At 44.9% G+C, this 27,812-nt stretch overlaps 1 protein-coding gene and 1 long non-coding RNA gene across 5 annotated transcripts in view; one reads left to right on the top strand and one right to left on the bottom strand.

The window, feature by feature from the left end:
* Nucleotides 1–85: 85 nt before the first annotated feature.
* The window catches only part of LOC139056208 (uncharacterized), a 58,867-nt gene continuing 31,140 nt past the window's right edge, over nt 86–27,812 (bottom strand). Inside the window, exon 7 of one of the 3 annotated variants that reach the window (XM_070534237.1) lies at nt 86–2,930. The gene's annotated coding sequence lies outside the window, so the exon portion shown is untranslated. Of the gene's footprint in view, nt 18,332–27,812 lie in introns of all 3 variants that reach the window. The other 2 variants (XM_070534235.1, XM_070534234.1) reach the window with 2 other exon arrangements.
* LOC139056209 (uncharacterized) lies at nt 16,204–27,501 on the top strand. 2 transcript variants are annotated; one of them, XR_011512219.1, is made up of 5 exons: nt 16,204–16,332; nt 18,754–18,874; nt 22,323–24,010; nt 26,086–26,206; nt 27,332–27,501. It is a non-coding gene; the product is annotated as an uncharacterized lncRNA (long non-coding RNA). The 2 variants fall into 2 exon arrangements; XR_011512218.1 differs by having other exon boundaries at nt 26,086–27,501.

The following is a 27,812-nucleotide window of genomic DNA, read 5'->3' on the forward strand; positions in this document are numbered from 1 at the left end:
TGTGATGCAGGTTCTTGTGCTCAAAGATTCTTGCGGTTCTCTGAGGCGGAGCCTCCAAGAACCCAATTGAGGACAAAGCCGTTGGTTTCAAACGCACACACACAGACTTTTAATGAAACTAGAAAGAGGCTTAAAATAAATAGAAGGAGATAGAAAGCAAAAAACAAACACTTAAACAGACATCACGGCAGTGAGAAACGCACTTGGGGCTAGCATGAAGTTAACAATACGCGTGTCCGGCTTGCCACGACGGCGGGGACGCATAACAGTCTCGACGTGGAGACGCGGCGACAAGTTGATGAAAGGAGTTGCGCCAGTCTCACCAAAGGTCGGGTAATAGGATGGTTGATCGGGCGACCAGAGCGCTTTTGCTCTGGCTTGGAGATAGAAGGCAGGCAGCTTGGCGGCACGAGCAGACGGCGGCGGCGTTCTGGCCGGGCAGCTGGGCATAGAACTCAGGCCCATAGCCTGACTGCTCTCGTCCTGCCCATGGACACAGAAGCTCGAACGCCGGCCTTGGGCAGTAGGCGGCACGAGTAGATGGCGGCGGCGTTCTTGCCGGGCAGCTGGGCGTAGAACTCGGGCCCGCAACCCGACTGCTCAAAGTCCTGCCCATGGGCGCAGAAGCTCGCCGGCCTTGAGCAGCTGGCAGCATGCTCGGGAAGACTGACGACGCACAGAAACGGGTTGGCAGGAAGCCCCGGTCGGGTGAAGTCCTGGTGGCTCGGGTCCGGAACCCGACGGCCCGCCTTCAACTCCCGGTCCAGTGGCCGACCTTCTCCAGGCGTCGCTTCCTGGAACTCTCCCGGCGTCTCCCCCTTCTGCCCGCGTGCCTAGCTTTTTCTTCCGCTCTGGCCGATTAGTCGTTTTCTGATTGGCTGTTTGACGCTCCATGGTTTCTCCTAATTGGGTTGCCTTTTCCTTATAGCTTCTTTTCTTGCGCCGCACGTTCACGTGCGGGACGCTCTTTGGCGTTGTCGTTTTCTCTCCAGCACGGAATTCGCCTCGGCGCGCGCACACCTTGTAGTCTGCTTCTGTCCTTTCTGACCACCACACCATGTCGCGCACTACACACATCAGTCTTAAAGGTCATGCTGCACTGTCAACGAATCACATAGCAGATGTTGAGGTCATGGCACAATGTTCTGAAGTTGGCACTGTTAAAAACCATAACAAGGTCTACAAGAATGCCAAAGGTACAGTTTTACAGTCCACAGAAGATTTTCTCTGTGGGATGCTTGAACATTCTAATGCGCACTCCTTCATTCACACGCACTCCTTGTCGTCTGCTGTCCTTTCTGACCACCGCACCATGTCGCGCGCTACACACATCACAGTCTTAAAGGCCATGCTGCACTGTCAACGAATCACATAGCAGATGTTGAGGTCATGGCACAATGTTCTGAAGTTGGCACTTTAAAAAACCATAACAAGGTCTACAAGAATGCCAAAGGTACAGTTTTACAGTCCACAGAAGATTTTCTCTGTGGGATGATTGAACATTCCAATGCGAAATCACTGGCCAAAAGTACTGCAGAAAAACATAAGCATACAGTCAGCAGCTGAAACTTTAGTTCAAAGCAGGGGCGTAGTAAGCAATACCAGCTACTCCATGCCTTATGAAAGCTTTGTGGAGACAACTGCCAAAGTGACCATACCAGATAGCCCTCCATTGGACTGCAGCATGAGAGCTAAAGGTCACCATAGGAAAAAAATGCAAGCTTGTGATCGACACACGGCTGTACTCTCACAGGGGGAGGAAGTCTTTCTATAGGTAGCAAGTTTATAGCTAGCTATAAGGAATGGAAAAATAAAGGGTTCCATCCCATGCGTATCTCAAGGTCAGATAAGAATCCATTCTGCTTTGACAAAGATATTAACGAAGCAGAATTTCCATACAATCATGTTACTTTTGCCTGTTGCCATTCAGGGCAGAGTATTTGTCCAAACCGACACCTCAATGAAACAGGTTGCAAAGTTGAACTGAAACTTGTACTACGCCCTACACCACAACTATTCTATGAAACTGTGAATATAAGAGAGGCTCATAACCATAAAAGAGGTCCCGAAGTTTTCATGTGGTACAGAATGAATCCTGCATTAACTCCATCAGAGAAAGACCAACTAAGAGAAATGATTTCTTATAATGCAAATCCCAAAGATGTAAAGGAAGTTCTAAAAAAAAACGGAAAGCACATTACTTCACAGGACGTGAGAAACCTAAAGCATGCAACAGTTCAAAAGATAGAAGACAGCACACATCATGGAGCACTCCTTCTGCAAGAAATAGACAAATTATTTTCTGAAACTGCAGGATGAAAACTCCATGTTGCAAAAGATTGACAGAATCATCTTCTGTACATTATGTTACAGTCGCAGCACATGGCTCAATTAGCCGAAAAGTATCCAGAGGTATTGTTCTTTGATGGAACCTCAAATGTTAACAGAGCAGGGTATGAAGATGGAAGTAGTCATGGCAGACCTATATGTTATGCCTTTGTCCAGCGAGCAACATCTGAAATTCTAAAATCCTTCCTTGAAACATTTTTGAATTTAAACCCTGCTATAAAGGCTAAGTGTAAAGTTGCTGTGATGGACAAGGACTTAAAGGAAATGAACATAGTTACGAGACTCTTGCCTGACTGTAGGATTCTATTATGTTCATGGCATGTGCTAAAATATCTGCACTACAAAGTTTCACAACATAGTTCAAATAGCCTAGACAAGAATTATGTAAAAGATACAATTTCCAAACTAGTCTTTGCGCATAATGTTGACATATATGAACAACACTTACTGAATTTGAAAGAAGCCCTTGAGAATGACAGCACTCTACTGAATTATTTTTTATAAAAACTGGCACAGCTGCAAAAATGTGCGGTGTCTGGTGATCAGCATGTTGTTTCTGTGAACAATAAATGTTATGTAGTCTGAAAGAGAATGACAATGTGCACATGTACATTTAACATGCAGTATGGGCTGCTTTGCAGGCATATTCTTGCAGCCAGGTCAAAGCAAAATGAAACACTTTTTGATAAAGAATGTATTCCACAACCCTGGCTGAAATCTGACTTTGCAGAGACTAAAATGGATGAGGCACATGATGAAGTAAACATTTTAATTTTCAGTACAGTGAAAAAAGCAGAGCCAAAGCTTGATACATTAGAATCCAAATATAAATATGCATATGCACGTCTCATAGAAATATCGAAAGACAAGCTGAGTGCAATTTTTTCCCAATCTTACAACCTATGGCACAAATAAGAATGAACTTTCTAGTTTCACTGAAACAGTACAGAGCAGTGAACAAGAAATGAAAAGCTTGCAAGGTGACAAAGCAGTCCGAAAAAAAGAGATGTCTAGCTGTTACAAACAGCTCTAGTATGGGACAGCAAGCCTCACTGCCACATGTAAAATGCATAACAGTGTTCTCATGCAACGATGCAATTACCCAGGCTATCTGTGGTTCTTCTACTTGCAACCCTTACAAGATCACGCCCTCCGAACTAAATGGTTTGCAAGGCACAGGTTGGTTGTCAGATGCAATCGTGAATGCAGCACAATTCATTATTTCTCAGCAATTTTCAGACAGATGCAAACTTGAGGATGTTCTGCTTGGGCAGAAGCTGAAGTGCAAGAAGCAAGGTACCTTTGTCCAAATTCTACACATTCCAAATCCTCGGCACTGGGTCACAGTGACAAATTATGGAGCCCCGTAAGACACCTTCTTCCTGTATGATTCACTTGATCAGAACATTTTACTTAGCGTAGTATACCAGGTAATGAATATAATGAATCTCTCTTCAAACTATCTAGGTGTGCATGCAAAAGCTGCACTATAACACCAAGGGAATGGCTATGACTGTGGAATTTTTGCTATTGAAAATGCACACACAATTGCATCTGGTGCTGACCCGTGCTCAGTTTCGACAAGTGCCTAATGCGTGGGCACATTATAACAAGTCTAGCAGATGGTCAAATGCCACTGTTTCCTTTAACTACATACATAGAATAAAAAGAAACATGTGGCGAAACAAAAATATGAAGGTTAACAAAGCATCAAAGCTAAATGAAAGCAAAATTCAAACATTACAATCTTCCGGAAAAACAAAACAAAACCAGAATGGAAAAAAAAATTAATGTAAACCAGAAGGAAAAAAAAATTAATGTAACAGATTATGTAGGATGAGCACACCTACTAAGCAGATATGCATATTCATTGCCTGACAACAAAACTGAAGCCTGGCTCACGCATGCATCCATGAACAAGGAGTAAGTGAATTCTTCCTGTTAATTTAAACACTTTCTTGGTTTTTGTCACAAGCTGTTAGGCAAGTGCACTTCTCACCTAACAAATGTTATCGCACAGCGCGAGGCGCGCCTGCATGTATCGGAAGTTTCTGAAATGTTATCAATGCTTCTATCCACCGTCTGTTGTCGCTGAACCTTGTGTAATCTGATTACATGTATGCACGACGTGAATGGTGTAGCACTTTGTGGAAGGCACACGGGTCTCAGCGATTAGTCTGGAACATTCGACGACTGCTGTATATAGAAGCCGACGTGCTTGACCCACTATCAGATTTCGACGACCGCCGATCGTGTTCGCCGCTACTGTCGTTCTTTGAGAGTAGCCTGTATTCGAGGGCAAAAGTTCGCCCAATAAAACGCTCGTTTCGTAAATCAGTTTTGCTGCCTTCTTAACCGTCAGTGCCACGTAACAATATGTCAACTCTGCCAATTTTACGTAAGGTTTACAAATTCAGAGGCACCTAAGTGGGCCCTGAAACACTTACATGCTTATCGTAGTGTATTCGAAATTAAAATAGGCTGTTTAATAAACACTTTGTCACGAAAAGTACTTCGATGCGTTCCCCAGAACCGGATTTATTAGCAATCAAACGGGGCGTTCGGGGTGCTTCCGCTCCTGCTTCAATGCCTTTCACTGCCATGATTACGACGGTCCAATACGTGGCGCGGACCAGCTTTGTCCTTCTCAAGCTTGACCTACCTACGCTAGCCACATCCAACCAGCGCTATTATTGAAGTGGCTAACGCGTCTAGCGAGGAGTGGCTAGTGAACACGAGCTGGCAAGCGCGCTTGAGGTCTGACCTGAAGTTTCGCTTGGTTCCAGTCTAGTTGATCATTCAAACATAGTCGAAATTAGCGAGCCTCAACGGATACGACACGGAAAAGCAGGGTGGCCGAACTTTAATCCCTATGCAGGTGGCCACGGCCGAGCATGAGCAGACGATAGTCTGCTTCTTCCGGAAGTACGCAATTATCATCGAAATTTAAAAGCACATCTTCGCTTACTTCAGCCTGCTTATTGAACTTTGTCAAAAAACATGCACATTAACAGTAGGAAGAAGCGCACTGATGCAAACACCCTTGTTGATTGACGTCAGCTATTGGCCAATAGCTACCGCATATGGAAATCGGTTATATTGCAAAACAAAGCCTCCAGAAGACAGTAAGAATCAGGATCCTGTTAAAAAATGTGGCGCCTTTTGTGGGCTGACCCCGGAGATAGTGCACAGCCGTGCCAATAAAGTTTTCATTGTTATTGTTTTGCACATTTAATATTTAAGTATGAAAAGTTGGAAGGTAGAAATAGGCAGATCCAATGCCCTGTGGGAATCTATGTAAGTGAAGCTTTGTCTCCTGTTTGCGTTGATTCGCGGTGATGTATTGACCGCATATGACAGTCGTGATATGTATGCAATGTTACCCTGGCTGCTCTGCTCGACGCTTTCTGCGAGCCTTTGTCTCCTCGGCACTAAGTGCACGCTTGGGCGCCATTCTGAGTTCTAGCGTTGCAGGTCGCAGAACAGCCTCCCCTCTCTCTATTTCTTCGCAAACATTCTCTCCGCCTGCTCCCTTTGCTGTCCTTGCTGTTGCAGTGAGCAAGGAGACAACCGTACCAGCTCCCGCACTCCATTTGTAGGGGGTCGCGCCTAGTTACAGCGTCCAGAGGGCACTGTGCACAGGAAATACAGCGTAAATTTGCCAAGAGCTTTCCGGGTCATCTTTGCGCCACACTCCTACCATGTACGCTAAAGGCTCAGTGTTGCGAAAAATCCGCTGTCGACACCGCAGGCATCGCTAGGCGAATAATGAGTGTGAACCACCGCTACGCAGGAGCTCTGGAAAGATGACAAGGCCAGGAGAAGTATTTCCTGTGGACCTGAAGAGAGTGGTGTTGCCCAGCACAGATAAGATAAACGAATTGAACGATCAATGCAAGAAAGCAGTAAGTGATTGCTTTCAGATTGCTTTCCGTTAATTCAAATACACTTCCTTGGTTTTTGTCACAAGCTGTACGTGCATATATCAATTCTACCAATTTTAGGTAAAGTTTAGGAATTCAGAGGCACCTAAGCGGGCCCTGAACCACTTCCATGTTTATCGAAGTGGAGAAAAGCATTTGAAGAAAAGCATTAAAGGATCAGTGTCGCGAAAAATCCGCTGTCGACACAGCAGGCATCGCTAGGCGAATAATCAGTGTGAACCACCGCCACGCAGGTTCGCCAACATGAGTCAACAGGGTGAAACATTTGGTGTGGAATCACTCAGAGACATCAAGCCTAGCCAGGAGAAAATAACAGATCTGAATGAGAAGCATCACAATGCAGTAAGTGATTGCTTTTTGTTAATTCAAATACACTTCCTTGGTTTTTGTCACAAGCTGTTAATGTATATATCAACTCTACCAATTTTACGTAAAGTTTACGAATTCAGAGGCACCTAAGCGGGCCCTGAACCACTTACATGTTTATCGAAGTAGAGAAAAGCATTCGAAGTTAAAATAGGCTATTTGATAAACACTTTGTCACGAAAAGTACTTCGATGCATTCACCAGAAGCGGAGGCCTTTCACTGCCAAAATTACAACGGAGCGAGGCGTGCTCACAAGGCACCGCCGTCTATATGTCACCGTGGCGCACAGTTCACATTTAATTTTGGACGTTAATGTAGACACCACTCCCCCTATTTTGGCACCTGCGACGCGCCAAACTTAAGCCAAACGCAGTTGTCATGAGCGAGCAGCACAGCGCTGAGCCAGTGGACTCGTTGGGGTACCCTGCCGTATCTGCGCTACGTAGCAGGCCGCAGCTAAATGCAGATGTAGTCCGTGCATCGCAGTGTTTGCTTTGTGCCCGACAGGGCCCAAGTGCGTGCTCGCCTTCGTGCGATCCAGTCTGACCATGCAGCATGGTGCGGACCGGCTTTGTCCTCTGCCTGCATGACTGGCGAATAGTATACTTTGCCCGCACTAAAGTCTTTCAGAAATCATTTTTTTCACTTACGAGCGAAGAATGGAATCATTTACCAGAATGTATTATTGTTCAATGCACATCTCATGGTTCATTTGAAAATATGTTGAAAAAGCACCTTTTGTAATCCCTCTACTCCTTAGGCAGCATTGCTGCCTGCAGTATTGTGTAAATAAATAAATAAACACTGTATGTAGTGTTGGTGCTAAAGAGTAAAATAGCTGGCTTGTTGCAGCACTGTGGAAGCCGCACAAATTCTTGGGCGATTCTTAGCGTCGTCTGCGCAGCGTCTACTTATAGTATGATAAATGGCAATGTATGTATGTATGAATGATGCAATGAGCGAAGAAAATGAGGTTGAAAATAAATACCTGCGTGTTTTGATTGTCAAGTGAATACAAAATGAAATTTATTTTAGAAGCGAGTTAAGCATGGATATTTAATATCTTGTCTAAAATGAATCCCAAAATTGTAACACCATAAGATATTGGTAGGACATGATTACTTAATGTTCCAACACGATCAGCGATCTTGCAACACGGTCAATCACTAGTGAGATGAATAAATGATTGTGTCATCGGCATACAAGACGAACTCGTAACTGGTAAGCGCATCAGGTCGATTGTTTATGAACAGGAACAGTATGGGACCTAACGATAAACCTTGAGGAACATCAAATATGATAAAGTTAGCAAATAAAAGGTGGTCGTTGCCAAATACAACTTGAGACCCATTAGTTATCTAGCCATGAAGTACCAGTGATGCCATAGGTCACTGCAGTTGATACAAAAGAACAGAATGGTTCAGAGTACCGAATGCTGTAGTTCAGTCAATGAATGCTGCTCCCACAATTAGCCCGGTATCTATAGACCTGATTCTTTATGGCCTCGTAGCGCGAGTGTCGGCGTAACGAAGCAAACGAGCACAACGGCGAAGTATCAGACCGACACGAAGTGCAGCAGAAAATTAAATGTGGCGAGTGACGAGCTTGCGAGGAAGAAAGCGGGGGAGAGGAGGGTATGGTGAAAACGTGAGAAGAAAAGCATAGTGCCCCGCATGACGCGTGCTTTGTGGAGACGATGGCTGCGAGATGGCGCCAGAGTAAAGCGCGTCGCCTGCATGGATGGAGCGTTGCATTAGCAGAGGTTCGTCTGCGTTGGCTGCTGTAAACCCCGCCCACACATCACAATTAACAAGGCAGTCGCGCCACGCTTCGCTTAATTTGCAAAGTGCCGCACGGGACAGATTGTCCGCGCCAGCCAATGTGTCGTGAAATGGAAACACTTAACCGCATTTTTTAACCTTCGGCTCGCGTGAAAGAATGTATGTAGAACGCCACCTATATATACTGTGGCGAGGAAATTATATGTTGCCTTGAGGAAGAAAAATACTTGTCGAAACGTTGGCTCCTGCTTTCACCTTGTCCTCGTTTTGCTCATCGTCTTGAATTTCCATCTCCCACCTTCCCCGTGTTTTCTAAGGAGGAATTGGGAATTTGCCGGCCTGGCGTTGGCATGCACAGTGCAACTATTTCTGCCTTTTCGTCCCTTAATGTTGTTGTTATTGTGTTGCTATATTGTTGCTCTTGTGAGAGTTTAATTAAATAACCATAATAGCTTTCCGCCCCCTGGAAGTGGATCCATTGGGGTGAAGATAGGGACAGAGGAGGAAGTCAGTTCAGGTATAATTGACCATTTTGAGTCTTGTAGAAATCGAAGTAACGACTGGAACATGAGACGTTTGCTAGTGCCAGGCATCCAAATCCTGAGGCCTCACAGTAGCGGGGAGAGTGGCTATCGCTCTCCTACAGTGCTATAGTATGTTTCTGATCCAGCAGCGGGTTCCTTGGGCAGGATCGGTAAGTGACTGGAGACGCATCCTGGTGCGGCAGGCTGGTGTCACTGTCGCCCTGACGATGCGTCGCAGGCGTGGCTTCAGCAGGGGTGAACTTCCCTGGAACAAACGCGGGATTTTCTGGGATGTTTCCGGAGCGCAGCTCATCACGCCGCCTTCGCCTGGACTGGGTCTGGGTGGATGGGGTATGGGTCGTCAAGCTCCTGTGGCCCCCTCTCTGAGGGACAGGAAAGAAGCTCCCTTGCCAGAGGATCGGCCATTCGGTTGCCAGCGACCCCAGCGTCCATGCCCACTGCCACACCGCGCGGGCAGCCAGTGGCAGAGCATAAACAAACTCGACTGCACTTCGCAATGCCGGCATGTCTAGGGAGCAATTCTACAACATGTGCAAAGAAACCTCCTCCTTAATGCCTAGGCAGAGTCACATATTCAAGGAGCAAAGGCTCCAATATAGAATTTCTCTGTCGCAACCGCTCTTGCTCGCGGCTGTGCAGAGACGTCAAGCGAAAGAAGAAACGCCCCGCCCCGCTGTATCTACTAGCAATTTTAAGAATGCCACCGGGATGTAGGTGCCCTGGGAGTATCGACAGACACGCTACTCTGCACCTCTTCACGGTTCTTTTCATTGGTCGTGCAATGCTTTGGAAGCGTCACGTTCCGCGACGGCAAAATTTAGTTCAGAAATTAAATAGCCACAATTTTTGTTCTTTCATTATATTCTTTAATATGCTCACATACGTTATATATTACTAAGATGTGTATTTACTCATGGCATCTTGTTGTAAGACAGCAGAAAGACTGAGAGGAATATTGCTTCTGCAGGTGTACGTTGAGAGGACGAATCATCAAGACGTTTTAGTGCACGTGGAGGACGAGATTCGGTCACAGGAGGTGTGTAAGTCTTACACCGCTATTGGCCATACGGAGAGGAGTGTTCAGACAAGTAAGTGATTCCCCGTTATCTCAATATCTATGATTCCATAAAATTCCCTATACATGATACGATTCCATAGAAGAGTGTGATATTCTGCACCAAGAGATACTGATGACGAACTGCTCTAACATAGAAGTGAGCGTAGTTCATGATGTGGGTCATCCAGTGCCTGCATGGTCTTGGGTGCATCGCACTGCAGCGGTGCTCTAGATGACTGCTCCAGAGCCCTTGCATACGTAATTTACTACTGCTGAGGCTCTAATAATTTCACATGCTTGAAACTTCGTCTGCACCTGGTCCATAACTTGCCCCTAATTTTAATCCAAGGCTTCATGTTTAGTCCACCGAAGATAGAGGGGAACCATTCTACAAAACTTTTTAAACGCTCCTAATTACACCATAAATGTTAACTGTGCCACAGCTTGCACTTATTATACATTGCATTTTCACTGCCATAGATCTCTTCATGTAACCTCTTCATGGTTCTTTTCATTGGTCATGCAATGCTTCATTGCATGACCAATGAATGACCGCCAAATTTAGTTCAGCAATAAAATCGCCATAAATTTTGTTATTTCATTATGTTCTTTAATATGCTCACGTATGTTAAGTATTGCTAAGATGTGCATTTACTCGTGGCATCTTGTTGTAAGACAGCAGAAAGACTGAAAGCAATATTCCTTCTGCAGCTGTACGTTAAAAAAAAGTCGGAGAATAAATTCGTAATAAGGATCACAGACCTGGCCAAGGCGACTGCAGCAAGCCAAACGAAGACGGCTCTTGGCCACCAAGAACACTCTGTGGACACCAGTAAGAGATTACCCATATTTCAACATCTATGATTCCACAGAATTGCCTATATATGATACGATTCCATAGAAGAGTTTGTCATTCTGTACCAAAACACACGCATGACCAACTGCGCCTACATAGAAGCGAGCGGAGGTCGTAATGTGGGTAATCCACTGCCTGCGTGGTCTTGGGCACATTGCACTGCAGTGGTGCTCTAGATCATGAACGCTCCAGAGCCCTTGCATACATAATTTACTACTGCTGAGGCTCTAATTATTCCACATGCTTTAAACTTCGTCTACACCTGGTCCATAACTTGCCCCCTAATTTTAGTCAACTGTAAGCAAGGCTTCATGTTTAGTCCACCGAAAATATAGGGGAAATATTCTACAAAAGTTCTCAATATCCAAACAAATCGAGACCCAGCAAGTATTGGCAATGCTCCTAATTACACCATAAATGTTAACTGTGCCACGGCTTGCCCTTAATATACATTGCATTTTCATTGCCATAGAACTCGATAGCAACATTAGGAACTAAGCTTATGATGTCCGTGCGATAGACACTTTCGAAGACTTGCTCTTTTTTTTTATTCTTAGTCGTACTTGCACGCTGTAACTGCAATTTTTTAACCTTGTACAAAGGGGTATTTTATCATTTTTTAAGGCCGTGCTGCTTGCTCATTCACCCTTGTGACCGAGCATGGGCTGTAATTATTATTGTACGTAATTATGATATCGCAAGCAGATTTTCATTTACTTCACACAGTAACAGTAGGGAGACCTGCAAAACACCCTTCATGATGTCAGCCATTGGGTCTGTGCTTTCTCACCAAGTCCAAGAGGTTGTTCATGGACCCTTTAACGGAGTCTCCTTACACCGAAAAAGTCTCCTGACCGTTGATCCATTTCCTTCTAGAAAAAGTTGTTGGCAACGGTAATGATAAAAAAAAACATGATAAAAAACGACGCACAGCATGAAGGGCAAGGACTGCGAGAGACTACATACACTGCGCTGTGTATGTCGTCTCTTACAGTCCTTGTCTTTCGGGCTGTACGTAGTCTTTTATAGTGAATTACCAACCACCCCAAGCAACAACCCTAGACTAAGAACACTCGAATAAAAATAAAATCTTGTATTTCCAGGCCTGAAGTCGGACCGCATCAGGCTGGTGTTCACATACTTCAGTGAACTGTCGCCCATCACAGGCGCATTGGAGTGGTCCACGACCATCGACGTTACCACCGTGAACATCAACATCGATTTGTCACGCAGACTAGTTCACCTCATTATTATTTACTCGTGGCATCTTGTTGTAAGACAGCAGAAAGACTGAAAGCAATATTCCTTCTGCAGCTGTACGTTAAAAAAAAATCGGAGAATAAATTCGTAATAAGGATCACAGACCTGGCCAAGGCGACTGCAGCAAGCCAAACGAAGACTGCTCTTGGCCACCAAGAACACTCTGTGGACACCAGTAAGAGATTACCCATATTTCAACATCTATGATTCCACAGAATTGCCTATATATGATACGATTCCATAGAAGAGTTTGTCATTCTGTACCAAAACACACGCATGACCAACTGCGCCTACATAGAAGCGAGCGGAGGTCGTAATGTGGGTAATCCACTGCCTGCGTGGTCTTGGGCACATTGCACTGCAGTGGTGCTCTAGATCATGAACGCTCCAGAGCCCTTGCATACATAATTTACTACTGCTGAGGCACTAATTATTCCACATGCTTTAAACTTCGTCTACACCTGGTCCATAACTTACCCCCTAATTTTAGTCAACTGTGAGCAAGGCTTCATGTTTAGTCCACCGAAAATATGGGGTAAATATTCTACAAAAGTTCTTAATATCCAAACAAATCAAGACCCAGCAAGTATTGGCAATTCTCCTAATTACACCATAAATGTTAACTGTGCCACGGCTTGCCCTTACCATACATTGCATTTTCATTGCCATAGAACTCGATAGCAACATTAGGAACTAAGCTTATGATGTCCGTGCGATAGACACTTTCGAATACTTGCTCTTCTTTTTATTCTTAGTCGTACTTGCACGCTGTAACTGCAATTTTTTAAGCTTGTACAAAGGGGCATTTTATTATTTTTTAAGGCCGCGCTGCTTGCTCATTCACCCTTGTGACCGAGCATGGGCTGTAATTATTATTGTACGTAATTATTATGATATCTCAAGCAGATTTTCATTTACTTCACACAGTAACAGTAGGGAGACCTGCAAAACACCCTTCATGATTGATGTCAGCTATTGGGTCTGTGCTTTCTCACCAAGTCCAAGAGGTTGTTCATGGATCCTTTAACGGAGTCTCCTTACACCGAAAGTGTCCTGACCATTGATCCATTTCCTTCTAGAAAAAGTTGTTGGCAACGCTAATGATAAAAAAAACATGATAAAAAACGACGTACAGCATGAAGGGCAAGGACTGCGAGAGACTACATACACTGCGCTGTGTATGTCGTCTCTTACAGTCCTTGTCTTTCGGGCTGTACGTAGTCTTTTATAGTGGATTACCAACTACCCCAAGCAACAACCCTAGAATAAGAACACTCGAATAAAAATAAAATCTTGTATTTCCAGGTCTCAAGTCGGACCGCCTCAGGCTGGTGTTCACCTACTACAGTGAAGTGTCACCAATCACGGGCGCATTGTTGTGGTCGACTGCCATCGATGTTACGGGCGTAAACATAAACATCGATTTGTCACGCAGACTAGTTCACCTCATTATTGATTCACTCAGATGAATCAATAATGAGGTCAACTAGTTTGGGTGTCATTCACATGTAAATAAATCATCTAACATCATTCACATGTAATTAAATCATTATTAACTATGGGGGCACGGGGAGCAGCAGGGCCTCCCCAAGCGATGCCGTTGTCAACTCCCCCAACCTAAAGTGTCATTACCAGAGTTACCCACATTCGGCATTTCTTTTGAGTTGCCTCTGTCTCTTCAGATAAAATTTCATTGTGTGTTGGCTAAGAGCTTAGTCGCAAGTTGGCGCATACGTGCGATGATAGGATGACAAGCGCATTAGAAGCACCACAGGCGGCTACCTCACCGGCATTTTTTTTTTTCACATCATTTTTTGTTGAATTTCCATTGGGATTGATTGAAACTATTCCACCGAGCTGGGGGTGCCCTACACGCAGGTGGGGACGGCGGGGACGAAGCAGTCCTCGTGCGTTGAGAACAGTTCATTTCCACTGCGAAGAACTTGCACAAACACAATATATTTAAATATATAGATACGACGAAGTTAATTTTATGTAGCCGGATCGCGCTGCCGGATGACTCCAGAACAGACAATGGCTGGGGGCACGGGAGCAGTAGCCTGGGACGGTCCCGGTTCATCCATTGCCACAGCTGGTGGTAGCGTTCGACTGCGGAGTTCCAGGATGTCGAAGAGAAACCCAGGAGCTCCACCAAATGCAACAGGGGTGTTCGCCTAGCAGAAGGGTCACTAGTTATAGGTTGTAGCGCTAGGCTCAAACAGGTCGGTGCTATATCGTAACGGGGAAGCAAGCACGTCTCGTCTTCTACCGATTGCCAGGTTATCGGTTGTTAACACACACACACATATACACACACACATATATGTCGCAGAACATAAGGAAGTGAGAAGGAAGATGCATAAACCCATCAACCCAACAAGTTCAACTGGAGGTGGCTAACGCAACAAGAGGAAGAGAAACAACTTAATTTACATGCGCTGGGTTCGGATAGAGTTACAAACAGGGCATCGAAGAACTTGACAAATTCGGTGGAGTGCCTGACGGATGTCGTCGACGTCCATCATTCTATGTGCATTTACTCATGGCATGTTGCTGTAATACAGCAGAAAGACTGAAAGAAATATTCTTACTGCAGGTACAGGCACACCGCATAAATGATGCCAACCTGTCCTTGCAAATCGACGGTACGGGAAAAGCAGCGCAGTCATTTGCGAACGAACCAAAGACTGGACATGTCGCTCAAATTGTGAACACCGGTAAGAGATGTCGCGTATCTCAATATCTGTGATTCCATAGAATTCCCGATATACTATGATACGACTGCACAGTAGAGTTTCACATTCTGCACCAAGAGACACGCATGACCAACTGCGCCTGCATAGCAACGATCGGAACTCATCATGTGGATAAACCAGTGCCTCCATGGTCTGGGCCGCACTGCAGTGGTGCTCTAGATCGTGAATGCTCCAGAGCCCTTGCATACATAATTTACTACTGCTGAGGCTCTAATTAATCCACATGCTTGAAACTTCGTCTACACCTGGTCCATAACTTGCCCCTAATTTTAATCAACTGTAAGCAAGGCTTCATGTTTAGTCCACCGAAGATAGGCAGACATTCTACAAAACTTCTTAACATCCAAACAAATCAGCACCCAACAATTATTGGGAACGCTCCTAATTTCACCATAAAAGTTAACGGTGCCACGGCTTGCACTTAATATTCATTGCATTTTCATTGCCATAGAACTCGATAGCAACATTAGGAACTAAGCTTATGATGTCCGTGCGATAGACACTTTCGAAGACTTGCTCTTTTTTTTTATTCTTAGTCGTACTTGCACGCTGTAACTGCAATTTTTTAACCTTGTACAAAGGGGCATTTTATCATTTTTTAAGGCCGTGCTGCTTGCTCATTCACCCTTGTGACCGAGCATGGGCTGTAATTATTATTGTACGTAATTATTATATCTCAAGCAGATTTTCATTTACTTCACACAGTAACAGTAGGGAGACCTGCAAAACACCGTTCATGATTGATGTCAGCTATTGGGTCTGTGCTTTCTCACTAAGTCCAAGAGGTTGTTCATGGACCCTTTAACGGAGTCTCCTTACACCGAAAAAGTCTCCTGACCGTTGATCCATTTCCTTCTAGAAAAAGTTGTTGGCAACGGTAATGATAAAGAAAACATGATAAAAAACGACGTACAGCATGAAGGGCAAGGACTGCGAGAGACTACATACACTGCGCTGTGTATGTCGTCTCTTACAGTCCTTGTCTTTCGGGCTGTACGTAGTCTTTTATAGTGAATTACCAACCACCCCAAGCAACAACCCTAGACTAAGAACACTCGAATAAAAATAAAATCTTGTATTTCCAGGCCTGAAGTCGGACCGCATCAGGCTGGTGTTCACATACTTCAGTGAACTGTCGCCCATCACAGGCGCATTGGAGTGGTCCACGACCATCGACGTTACCACCGTGAACATCAACATCGATTTGTCACGCAGACTAGTTCACCTCATTATTATTTACTCGTGGCATCTTGTTGTAAGACAGCAGAAAGACTGAAAGCAATATTCCTTCTGCAGCTGTACGTTAAAAAAAAATCGGAGAATAAATTCGTAATAAGGATCACAGACCTGGCCAAGGCGACTGCAGCAAGCCAAACGAAGACTGCTCTTGGCCACCAAGAACACTCTGTGGACACCAGTAAGAGATTACCCATATTTCAACATCTATGATTCCACAGAATTGCCTATATATGATACGATTCCATAGAAGAGTTTGTCATTCTGTACCAAAACACACGCATGACCAACTGCGCCTACATAGAAGCGAGCGGAGGTCGTAATGTGGGTAATCCACTGCCTGCGTGGTCTTGGGCACATTGCACTGCAGTGGTGCTCTAGATCATGAACGCTCCAGAGCCCTTGCATACATAATTTACTACTGCTGAGGCACTAATTATTCCACATGCTTTAAACTTCGTCTACACCTGGTCCATAACTTGCCCCCTAATTTTAGTCAACTGTGAGCAAGGCTTCATGTTTAGTCCACCGAAAATATGGGGTAAATATTCTACAAAAGTTCTTAATATCCAAACAAATCAAGACCCAGCAAGTATTGGCAATTCTCCTAATTACACCATAAATGTTAACTGTGCCACGGCTTGCCCTTACCATACATTGCATTTTCATTGCCATAGAACTCGATAGCAACATTAGGAACTAAGCTTATGATGTCCGTGCGATAGACACTTTCGAATACTTGCTCTTCTTTTTATTCTTAGTCGTACTTGCACGCTGTAACTGCAATTTTTTAAGCTTGTACAAAGGGGCATTTTATTATTTTTTAAGGCCGCGCTGCTTGCTCATTCACCCTTGTGACCGAGCATGGGCTGTAATTATTATTGTACGTAATTATTATGATATCTCAAGCAGATTTTCATTTACTTCACACAGTAACAGTAGGGAGACCTGCAAAACACCCTTCATGATTGATGTCAGCTATTGGGTCTGTGCTTTCTCACCAAGTCCAAGAGGTTGTTCATGGATCCTTTAACGGAGTCTCCTTACACCGAAAGTGTCCTGACCATTGATCCATTTCCTTCTAGAAAAAGTTGTTGGCAACGCTAATGATAAAAAAAACATGATAAAAAACGACGTACAGCATGAAGGGCAAGGACTGCGAGAGACTACATACACTGCGCTGTGTATGTCGTCTCTTACAGTCCTTGTCTTTCGGGCTGTACGTAGTCTTTTATAGTGGATTACCAACTACCCCAAGCAACAACCCTAGAATAAGAACACTCGAATAAAAATAAAATCTTGTATTTCCAGGTCTCAAGTCGGACCGCCTCAGGCTGGTGTTCACCTACTACAGTGAAGTGTCACCAATCACGGGCGCATTGTTGTGGTCGACTGCCATCGATGTTACGGGCGTAAACATAAACATCGATTTGTCACGCAGACTAGTTCACCTCATTATTGATTCACTCAGATGAATCAATAATGAGGTCAACTAGTTTGGGTGTCATTCACATGTAAATAAATCATCTAACATCATTCACATGTAATTAAATCATTATTAACTATGGGGGCACGGGGAGCAGCAGGGCCTCCCCAAGCGATGCCGTTGTCAACTCCCCCAACCTAAAGTGTCATTACCAGAGTTACCCACATTCGGCATTTCTTTTGAGTTGCCTCTGTCTCTTCAGATAAAATTTCATTGTGTGTTGGCTAAGAGCTTAGTCGCAAGTTGGCGCATACGTGCGATGATAGGATGACAAGCGCATTAGAAGCACCACAGGCGGCTACCTCACCGGCATTTTTTTTTTTCACATCATTTTTTGTTGAATTTCCATTGGGATTGATTGAAACTATTCCACCGAGCTGGGGGTGCCCTACACGCAGGTGGGGACGGCGGGGACGAAGCAGTCCCCGTGCGTTGAGAACAGTTCATTTCCACTGCGAAGAACTTGCACAAACACAATATATTTAAATATATAGATACGACGAAGTTAATTTTATGTAGCCGGATCGCGCTGCCGGATGACTCCAGAACAGACAATGGCGGGGGGCACGGGAGCAGTAGCCTGGGACGGTCCCGGTTCATCCATTGCCACAGCTGGTGGTAGCGTTCGACTGCGGAGTTCCAGGATGTCGAAGAGAAACCCAGGAGCTCCACCAAATGCAACAGGGGTGTTCGCCTAGCAGAAGGGTCACTAGTTATAGGTTGTAGCGCTAGGCTCAAACAGGTCGGTGCTATATCGTAACGGGGAAGCAAGCACGTCTCGTCTTCTACCGATCGCCAGGTTATCGGTTGTTAACACACACACACATATACACACACACATATATGTCGCAGAACATAAGGAAGTGAGAAGGAAGATGCATAAACCCATCAACCCAACAAGTTCAACTGGAGGTGGCTAACGCAACAAGAGAAAGAGAAACAACTTAATTTACATGCGCTGGGTTCGGATAGAGTTACAAACAGGGCATCGAAGAACTTGACAAATTCGGTGGAGTGCCTGACGGATGTCGTCGACGTCCATCATTCTATGTGCATTTACTCATGGCATGTTGCTGTAATACAGCAGAAAGACTGAAAGAAATATTCTTACTGCAGGTACAGGCACACCGTATAAATGATGCCAACCTGTCCTTGCAAATCGACGGTACGGGAAAAGCAGCGCAGTCATTTGCGAACGAACCAAAGACTGGACATGTCGCTCAAATTGTGAACACCGGTAAGAGATGTCGCGTATCTCAATATCTGTGATTCCATAGAATTCCCGATATACTATGATACGACTGCACAGTAGAGTTTCACATTCTGCACCAAGAGACACGCATGACCAACTGCGCCTGCATAGCAACGATCGGAACTCATCATGTGGATAAACCAGTGCCTCCATGGTCTGGGCCGCACTGCAGTGGTGCTCTAGATCGTGAATGCTCCAGAGCCCTTGCATACATAATTTACTACTGCTGAGGCTCTAATTAATCCACATGCTTGAAACTTCGTCTACACCTGGTCCATAACTTGCCCCTAATTTTAATCAACTGTAAGCAAGGCTTCATGTTTAGTCCACCGAAGATACAGGGCAGACATTCTACAAAACTTCTTAACATCCAAACAAATCAGCACCCAACAATTATTGGGAACGCTCCTAATTTCACCATAAAAGTTAACGGTGCCACGGCTTGCACTTAATATTCATTGCATTTGCATTGCCATAGAACTCGATAGCAACATTAGGAACTAAGCTTATGATGTCCGTGCGATAGACACTTTCGAAGACTTGCTCTTTTTTTATTCTTAGTCGTACTTGCGGGCTGTAACTAACTGCAATTCTTTAGACTTGTACAAAGGACCATTCTATCATTTTTTAAGGCCGTGCTGCTTGCTCATTCACCCTTGAGGCCGAGCATGGGCTGTAATTACTATTGTACGTAATTATTATAATATCGCAAGCAGATCCTCACTTCACGCAGTAACAGTAGGAAGACGCGCAAAACACCCTTCATGATTGATGTCAGCTATTGGGTCTGTGCTTTCTCAGCAAGCCCAAGAGGTGGTGCATGGACCCTTTAACGGAGTCTCATTACACCGAAAAAGAATGTCCTTACTGTTGATCCATTTCCTTCTAGGATAAGTTGTTGGCAACCCTAATGATAAAAACATGATAAAAAACTACGTACAGCGTGAAGGACAAGGACTGTGAGACCACATACACTGCGCTCTGTATGTCGTCTCTTGCAGTCCTAGTCTTTCGCGCTGTACGTCGTTTTTTATCGTGAATTGCCAACTACCCCAAGCAACCACCCTAGAATAAACACTCGAATAACAAAACATTTCTCTTTCCAGACACTGAAACATGCGTATGCGGCTCCACCTCGAACAGAAATACCAGCTGTGCACCTTAGGCCATCGCCATGCAACAGGCACGCTTGTGACAGTCACAGCCACAGGGTTAATGGAGGACTTTGCCCGACGGCTCGCGTTTTTCGTAATTCGACATCTATACGCCCGTGGTCTGGACGCACGGACGGGGAAAGAGGCATCTAGTTGTGATTCAAGAAATCAATAAAACATCCATGTGCTGCAACACCATAGGCGGTGACCACGAGGGGGGGGGGGGGGGGGGGGCAGCAGAGCCTCCCCGAGCAACGCTGAAGTAAGCTCCCCCCACCTAAGGTGTCGTTACCAGAGTTACCCCTATTTCACATTTATCTCGAGTTGTCTCTACCGCTTCAGATAAAATTATATTGTGTGTGGCAAAGAGCTTAGTCGCAAGTTCGCGCATACGTGCGACGATCGGAGAAATTCCCAATTTAATTCATTGCATCCTGTAAATAAACAGTCATCCTCGCCTACACCATAGGCGCCGACCACGGGGAGGGGGGGGGGGGGGGTGAAGCAGGGCCTCCCCGAAGTCAACTCTCCCCAACTAGCGTCGTTACCAGAGTTACCCATATTTGGCATTTCTTTTGAGTTGCCTCTGCCTCTTCACATAATGTGTGCGGCTAAAAGCTTAGTCACAAGTTGGCGCATGCTTGAACTTTCTTCTACACCTGGTCCATAACTTGCCCCTAATTTAATTCAACTGTCAGCAAGACTTCATGTTTAGTCCACCGAAGATACAGGGGAAACATTCTACAAAACTTCTTAACCTCCAAACAAATCGGGACCCAACAATTATTCGCAACGCCCCTAATTACACGATAAGTGTTAACTGTGCCGTGGCTTGCACATAATATTCATCGTATTTTTCATTGCCGTAGAACTCGCTAGCGACATTAGGAACTAAGCTGATGGCGGCCGTGCGACAGTTTCGAAGACTTGCTCTTTTTTTATTCTTAGTCGTAATTGCACGCTGCAACTAACTGCAATTTTTTAACCTTGTACAAAGGGGCATTTTACCTTTCTTAAGGCCGTTTTGCTTGCTCATTCATCCTTGTGACCGAGCATGGGCTATAATTATTATTGTACATAATTATTAAAAATTCGCAAGCAGATTTTCCCTTACTTCACACAGTAACAGTAGGAAGACATGCAAAACACCCTTCACGATTAATGTCAGCTATTGGGTCTGTGTTTTCTCTGCAAGCCCAAGAGGTGGTTCATGGACCCTGTAACCGAGTCTCCTTAGACCGAAAAAGAATGTCCCGACTATTGATCCATTTCCTTCTAGGACATGTTGTAGGCAACCCTAATGATAAAAACATGATAAAGACTACGTACAGCCTGAAGGACAAGGACTGTGAGACTACATATACTGCGCTGTGTACGTCGTCTCTTACAGTCCTTGTCTTTTGAGCTGTACGTCGTTTTTTACAGTGGATTACCAACTACCCCAAGCAACAACCCTAGAATAACAACGCTCTTATAAAAATAAACTCTTATTTTGCAGATGTGCATAAGGACCGTATGCAAATGGTATTCGTAAGAAAAGAACTTCCGGACAGATCAAAAGATGGGAAGATTCAGTATGGCACAGCCATTACAGTAGTGTTCGTGAACCTGGACGTGGAGCTTGTGCGCAAAGTGGCAAACCTCATCACCTCTGCATTGTAAATAAATCATCATCACGCTCCAACAGCAAAGCCTCCCCGAGTGATGGCAAAGTCAACTCCCCCAACTTAATGTGTTGAATGAGCTCTGTACTGTTTGCATTTTGTGAACGCTGTCCCCGCTTTTTTTGTTCGGCCTACATTCGAGGTTACATATCTTTTTGTTTGCTTCAGACTTTAGGGGGTCAGCTTAGAATTGGGGTCGGCCTAGATTCGAGTAAATACGGTAAAAGAAAATTCTTCCAAGCGGACGATTCTATGAGGTCACATGAAACGTGCACACATGGAGAAACAGATGGGACACAGCGCTATATAATTATATATATATATATATATATGCACACACATATATGTCGCAGAACGTAAGGAAGTGAGAACGAAGATGCATAAACCAATCAACCCAGCAAGTTCAACTGGAGGTGGCTAACGTAACAAGAGAAAGAGAACGAACTAAATTTACACGCGCCGGGTTCGGATAGAGTTACAGACAGGGCATCGAAAAACTTGACAAATTCGGTGGAGTGCCTGATGTACGTCGTCGACGTCCATCATTCTATGTGCATTTACTCATGGCATGTTGTTGTAAGACAGTAGAAAGACAAAGAAATATTCCTTTTGCAGATCAGTCTCACACGAATCAGTGACAGTGAAGTGCTGATCAAGATACAAGACGAAGTTGAAGCAAAAGCAGCCAGTGATACTTTTGCTGCAGTGGGCCACGCCGCGAGAAGTGTGACGACTAGTAAGTGATTCCCCGTACCTCAATACCTATGATTCTAAAGAATTCCCTATATATGATACAATTCCATAGAAGAGTTTGACATTCTGCACCAAGAGATACTCATGACAAACTGCGCCTACATAGAGGTGAGCGGAGCTCATAGTGTGGGTCATCCAGTGCATGCATGGTCTTGGGTGCATCGCACCGCAGTGGTGCTCTAGATGATGAATGCTCCAGAGCCCTTGCATACGTAATTTACTACTGCTGAGGTTCTAATTATTCCACATGCTTGAAACTTCGTCTATATCTGGTCCATAACTTGCCCTTAATTTTAATAAACTGTAAGTAAGGCTTCATGTTTAGTCCACCGAAGATATAGGCAAAACATTCTACAAAAATTCTTCACATTCAAACCAATCAGGACCCAAAGATTATTCGCAACGCCCCTAATTACACGATAACTTAACTGTGCCGTGGCTTGCCCATAATATTCATTGCAATTTCATTGCCATAGAACTCGCTAACGACATCAGGAACTAAGCTGATGGCGGCCGTGCGACACTTTCGAAGACTTGCTCTTTTTTTTTTTATTCTTAGTCGTAATTGCACGCTGTAGCTAAGTGCAATTTTTTAGACTTGTACAAAGGACCATTTTATTATTTTTTAAGGCGGTGCTGCTTGCTAATTCACCCTTGAGGCTGTGCATGGGCTGTAATTATTATAAATTTGCAAGCAGATTTTCACTTACTTCACACAGTAACAGTAGGAAGATGCGCAAAACACCCTTCATGATTAATGTCAGCTATTATGTCTGTGTTTTCTCAGCAAGCCCAAGAGGTGGTTCGTGGACCCTTTAACAGAGTCTCCTTAGACCGAAAAGGAGTGTCCTGACTGTTGATCCATTTCCTTCTGGGATAAGCTGCTGGCAACCCTAATGATAAAAACATGATAAAAAACTACGTACAGCGTGGACGACAAGGACTGCGAGACCACATACACTGCGCTGTGTATGTCGTCTCTTGCAGTCCTTGTCTTTCGCACTGTACGTCGTTTTTCATCGTGAATTGCCAACTACCCCAAGCAACCACCCTAGAATAAACACTCGAATAAAAAAAATTTCTCTCTCCAGACATGGAAAATATGAGGATGCGGTTGACCCTGGAAGAACGTGAGGAGGTGTGCCGCTTGGGCCACCATCATAGGTGCACATTGGTCATAGTGACCTCTACTGGCCTGACGGAGGGCCTCTCCAGAAGGCTGGCGTATTTCGTGATTCAACGACTGCTTTCGAAGCGTCAGCTTCCGTGACCGCCAAATTTAGTTCAGAAATGAAATAGCCATAACTTTTGGTATTTCATTATATTCTTTAGTATGCTCACGTATGCTAGATCTTAGTAAGGTGTGCGTTTACTTATGGCACCTAGTTGTAAGACAGTAGAAAGACTGAAAGAAATATTCTTACTGCAGGCACAGGCGACACGCGTGAACGATGGCTGCTTGACGCTGACAGTTACGAACGTCAACCAAGCAGAGCAGGCGCTGGCCGCTGAACAACTGGTGGGACACGCCGCTCACAGCGTTAACAGCGGTAAGAGATTCCCCGTATCTCAATATCTGTGATTCCATAGAATAGATCATGAATGCTCCAGAGCCCTTGCATACATAATTTACTACTGCTGAGGCTCTAATTATTCCACATGCTTGAAACTTCGTGTATACCTGGTCCATAACTTGCCCCTAATTTTAATCAACTGTAAGCAAGGCTTCATGTTTAGTCCACCGAAGATACAGGGCAGGCATTCTACAAAACTTCTTAACATCCAAACAAATCAGCACCCAACAATTATTGGGAACGCTCCTAATTTCACCATAAATGTTGACGGTGCCACGGCTTGCACTTAATATTCATTGCATTTGCATTGCCATAGAACTCGCTAGCGACACTAGGAACTAAGCTGATGACGGCCGTGCGATAGACACTTTCGAAGACTTGCTCTTTTTTTTTATTCTTAGTCGTACTTGCGCGCTGTTACTAACTGCAATTTTTGAGACTTGTACAAAGGACCATTCTATCATTTTTAAGACCGTGCTGCTTGCTCATTCACCCTTGAGGCCGAGCATGGGCTGCAACTATTATTGTACGTAATTATTATAATATAGCAAGCAGATATTCATTTACTTCACGCAGTAACAGTAGGAAGACGCGCAAAACACCCTTCATGATTGGTGTCAGCTATTGGGTCTGTGTTTTCTCAGCAAGCCCAAGAGGTGGTGCATGGACCCTTGAACGGAGTCTCATTACACCGAAAAAGAATGTCCTTACTGTTGATCCATTTCCTTCTAGGATAAGTTGTTGGCAACCCTAATGATAAAAACATGATAAAAAACTACGTCCAGCGTGAAGGACGAAGACTGTGAGACCACATACACTGCGCTGTGTATGTCGTCTCTTGCAGTCCTTGTCTCTCGCGCTGTACGTCGTTTTTTATCGTGAATTGCCAACTACTCCAAGCAACCACCCCTAGAATGAACACTCGAATAAAAAAAAACTTCTCTTTCCAGACCTGGAAAACTTGAAGGTGCGGATGCGACTCCAGGAAAGGGTCTTCGACTGCCGCTGCGGCGTGCGCCACAGGGGCACAGTTGTGATTGTAGAGTCGGCAGGGCTCACCGAGAATCTCTCGAGGCGCTTGGTCTCTTTTTGTATTCCGCGACTTTGAATAAAAAATGGATGCATGCTCATCAACACCATGAGAGGTGACCCGGGGGGGGGGGGGGGGGTAGGGGTAACGCAGCAGTGCCTCCCCGAGCGATGCCGGAGTCAACTCCCCCCACCTAAAGTGTCGTTACCAGAGTTACCCATATTTGACATTTATGTTGAGTTGCCTCTACCTCTTTAGATAAAATGTTATTGTGTGTGACTAAAAGCTTAGTCGCAAGTGTGCGCATACGTGCGACGATAGGAGGACAAGCGCATTAGAAGCACCACAGACATTTTTTGTTCAATTCCCACTGCGATTGATTGAAAACTATTCCACCGAGCTGGGGTGCCCGCCTCTTGCCCTACATGCAGGTAGGGAGGGGGGACGAAGCAGTCCCCATGCGTTGAGGACGGTTCGTTTCCACTGCGAACAACAAACTGCGAACAACGAACAACAAACTCGACTGCACTCCGTAATGCCGGCATGTCTAGGGGACAATTATACAACACGTGCCAAGAAATACCTAGGCACTACCTCCTTTGTAGTGCCTAGGCAGAGTCACTTATTCAAGCAGCAAAGGCCCCAAGAAAGAATTTCTCTCTCGCATCCGCTCTTGCTCTCGCCTACACAGAAACGTCGAGCGCCACAAGAAACGTCCTGCCCCGCTGTACCTACTAGCAATAGTAAGAACGCCACCGGGATTAAGTTGCCCTGGGAGTATTGACAAACACACGCTACTCTACACCTTTTCATGGTTCTTTTCATTGGGCGTGCAATGCTTTTCAAGCGTCAGCTTCCGCGACCGCCAAATAAAGTTCAGAAATGAAATAGCCATAACTTTTGTTATTTCATTATATTCTTTAATATGCTCACGTATGCTAGATCTTGGTAAGCTGTGCAATTACTCATGGCACCTTGTTGTATGGCAGCAGAAAGACTGAAAGAAATATCCTTACTGCAGGTGCACGCAGGATACATCAACCAGCGCAACTTGTCGCTGACCATTGACAACGTCCAACAAGCAGGGACTGCCTTTGCAGCTGAGCCGAGGACTGGACACCACGCGCGTCTCGTAAATACTGGTAAGAGATTCCCCGTATCTCAATATCTGTGATTCCATAGAATTCCCGATATATGATACGACTGCATAGTAGAGTTTGATATTCTGCACCAAGAGGCACGCATGACCAACTGCGCCTGCATAGCAGTGATCGGAACTCATAATGTGGGTAATCCAGTGCCTCCATGGTCTTGGGCACATCGCACTGCAGTGGTGCTCTAGATCATGAATGCTCCAGAGCCCTTGCATACATAATTTACTACTGCTGAGGCTCTCATTATTCCACATGCTTGAAACTTCTATACCTGGTCCATAACTTGCCCCTAATTTTAATCAACTGTAAGCAAGGCTTCATATTTAGTCCACCGAAGATACAGGGCAGACATTCTACAAAACTTCTTAACATCAAAACAAATAGCACCCAACAATTATTGGGAACGCTCCTAATTTCACCATAAAAGTTAACGGTGCCACGACTTGCACTTAATATTCATTGCATTTGCATTGCCATAGAACTCGCTAGCGACACTAGGAACTAAGTTGATGACGGCCGTGCGATAGACACTTTCGAAGGCTTGCTCTTTTTTTATTCTTAGTCGTACTTGCGGGCTGTAACTAACTGCAATTTTTTAGACTTTTACAAAGGACCATTCTATCATTCTTTAAGGCCGTGCTGCTTGCTCATTCACCCTTGAGGCCGAGCATGGGCTGTAATTATTATTGTACGTAATTATTATAATATCGCAAGCAGATCCTCATTTACTTCACGCAGTAACAGTTGGAAGACGCGCAAAACACCCTTCATGATTGACGTCAGCTATTGGGTCTGTGTTTTCTCAGCCAGCCCAAGAGGTAGTTCATGGACCCTTTAACGGCGTCTCCTTACACCGAAAAAGAATGTCCTTACTGTTGATCCATTTCCTTCTCTAGGATAAGTTGTTGGGAACCCTAATGATAAAAACATGATAAAAAACTACGTACAGCGTGAAGGACAAGGACTGCGAGAACACATACACTGCGCTGTGTATGTCGTCTCTTCCAGTTTTGTCTTTTGCGCTGTACGTCGTTTTTTATCGTGAATTGCCAACTACTCCAAGCAACTACCCCTAGAATGAACACTCGAATAAAAAAAAACTTCTCTTTCCAGACCTCGAAAGCTTGAAGATGCGGATGACACTCGAGGAAAGGGACCACGATTGCCGCTGCGGCCAGCGCCACAGGGGCACAGTGGTTATTGTGCAGTCGGCAGGGATCACCGAGAGCCTCTCGAGGCGCTTGGCCTCTTTTTCTATTCAGCGACTCTGAATAAAAAATGGATGCATGCTCATCAACACCATGAGAGGTGACCCCGGGGGGGGGGGGAGGGGTAACGCAGCAGTGCCTCCCCGAGCGATGCCGGAGTCAACTCCCCCCACCTAAAGTGTCGTTACCAGAGTTACCCACATTTGACATTTATTTTGAGTTGCCTCTACCTCTTTAGATAAAATGTTATTGTGTGTGACTAAAAGCTTAGTCGCAAGTGTGCGCATACGTGCGACGATAGGAGGACAAGCGCATTAGAAGCACCACAGACATTTTTTGTTCATTTTCCACTGCGATTGATTGAAAACTATTCCACCGAGCTGGGG

This window comes from Dermacentor albipictus, chromosome 2 (genome assembly GCF_038994185.2).
Source record: "Dermacentor albipictus isolate Rhodes 1998 colony chromosome 2, USDA_Dalb.pri_finalv2, whole genome shotgun sequence".
NCBI classification, from domain to species: Eukaryota; Metazoa; Arthropoda; class Arachnida; order Ixodida; family Ixodidae; genus Dermacentor; species Dermacentor albipictus.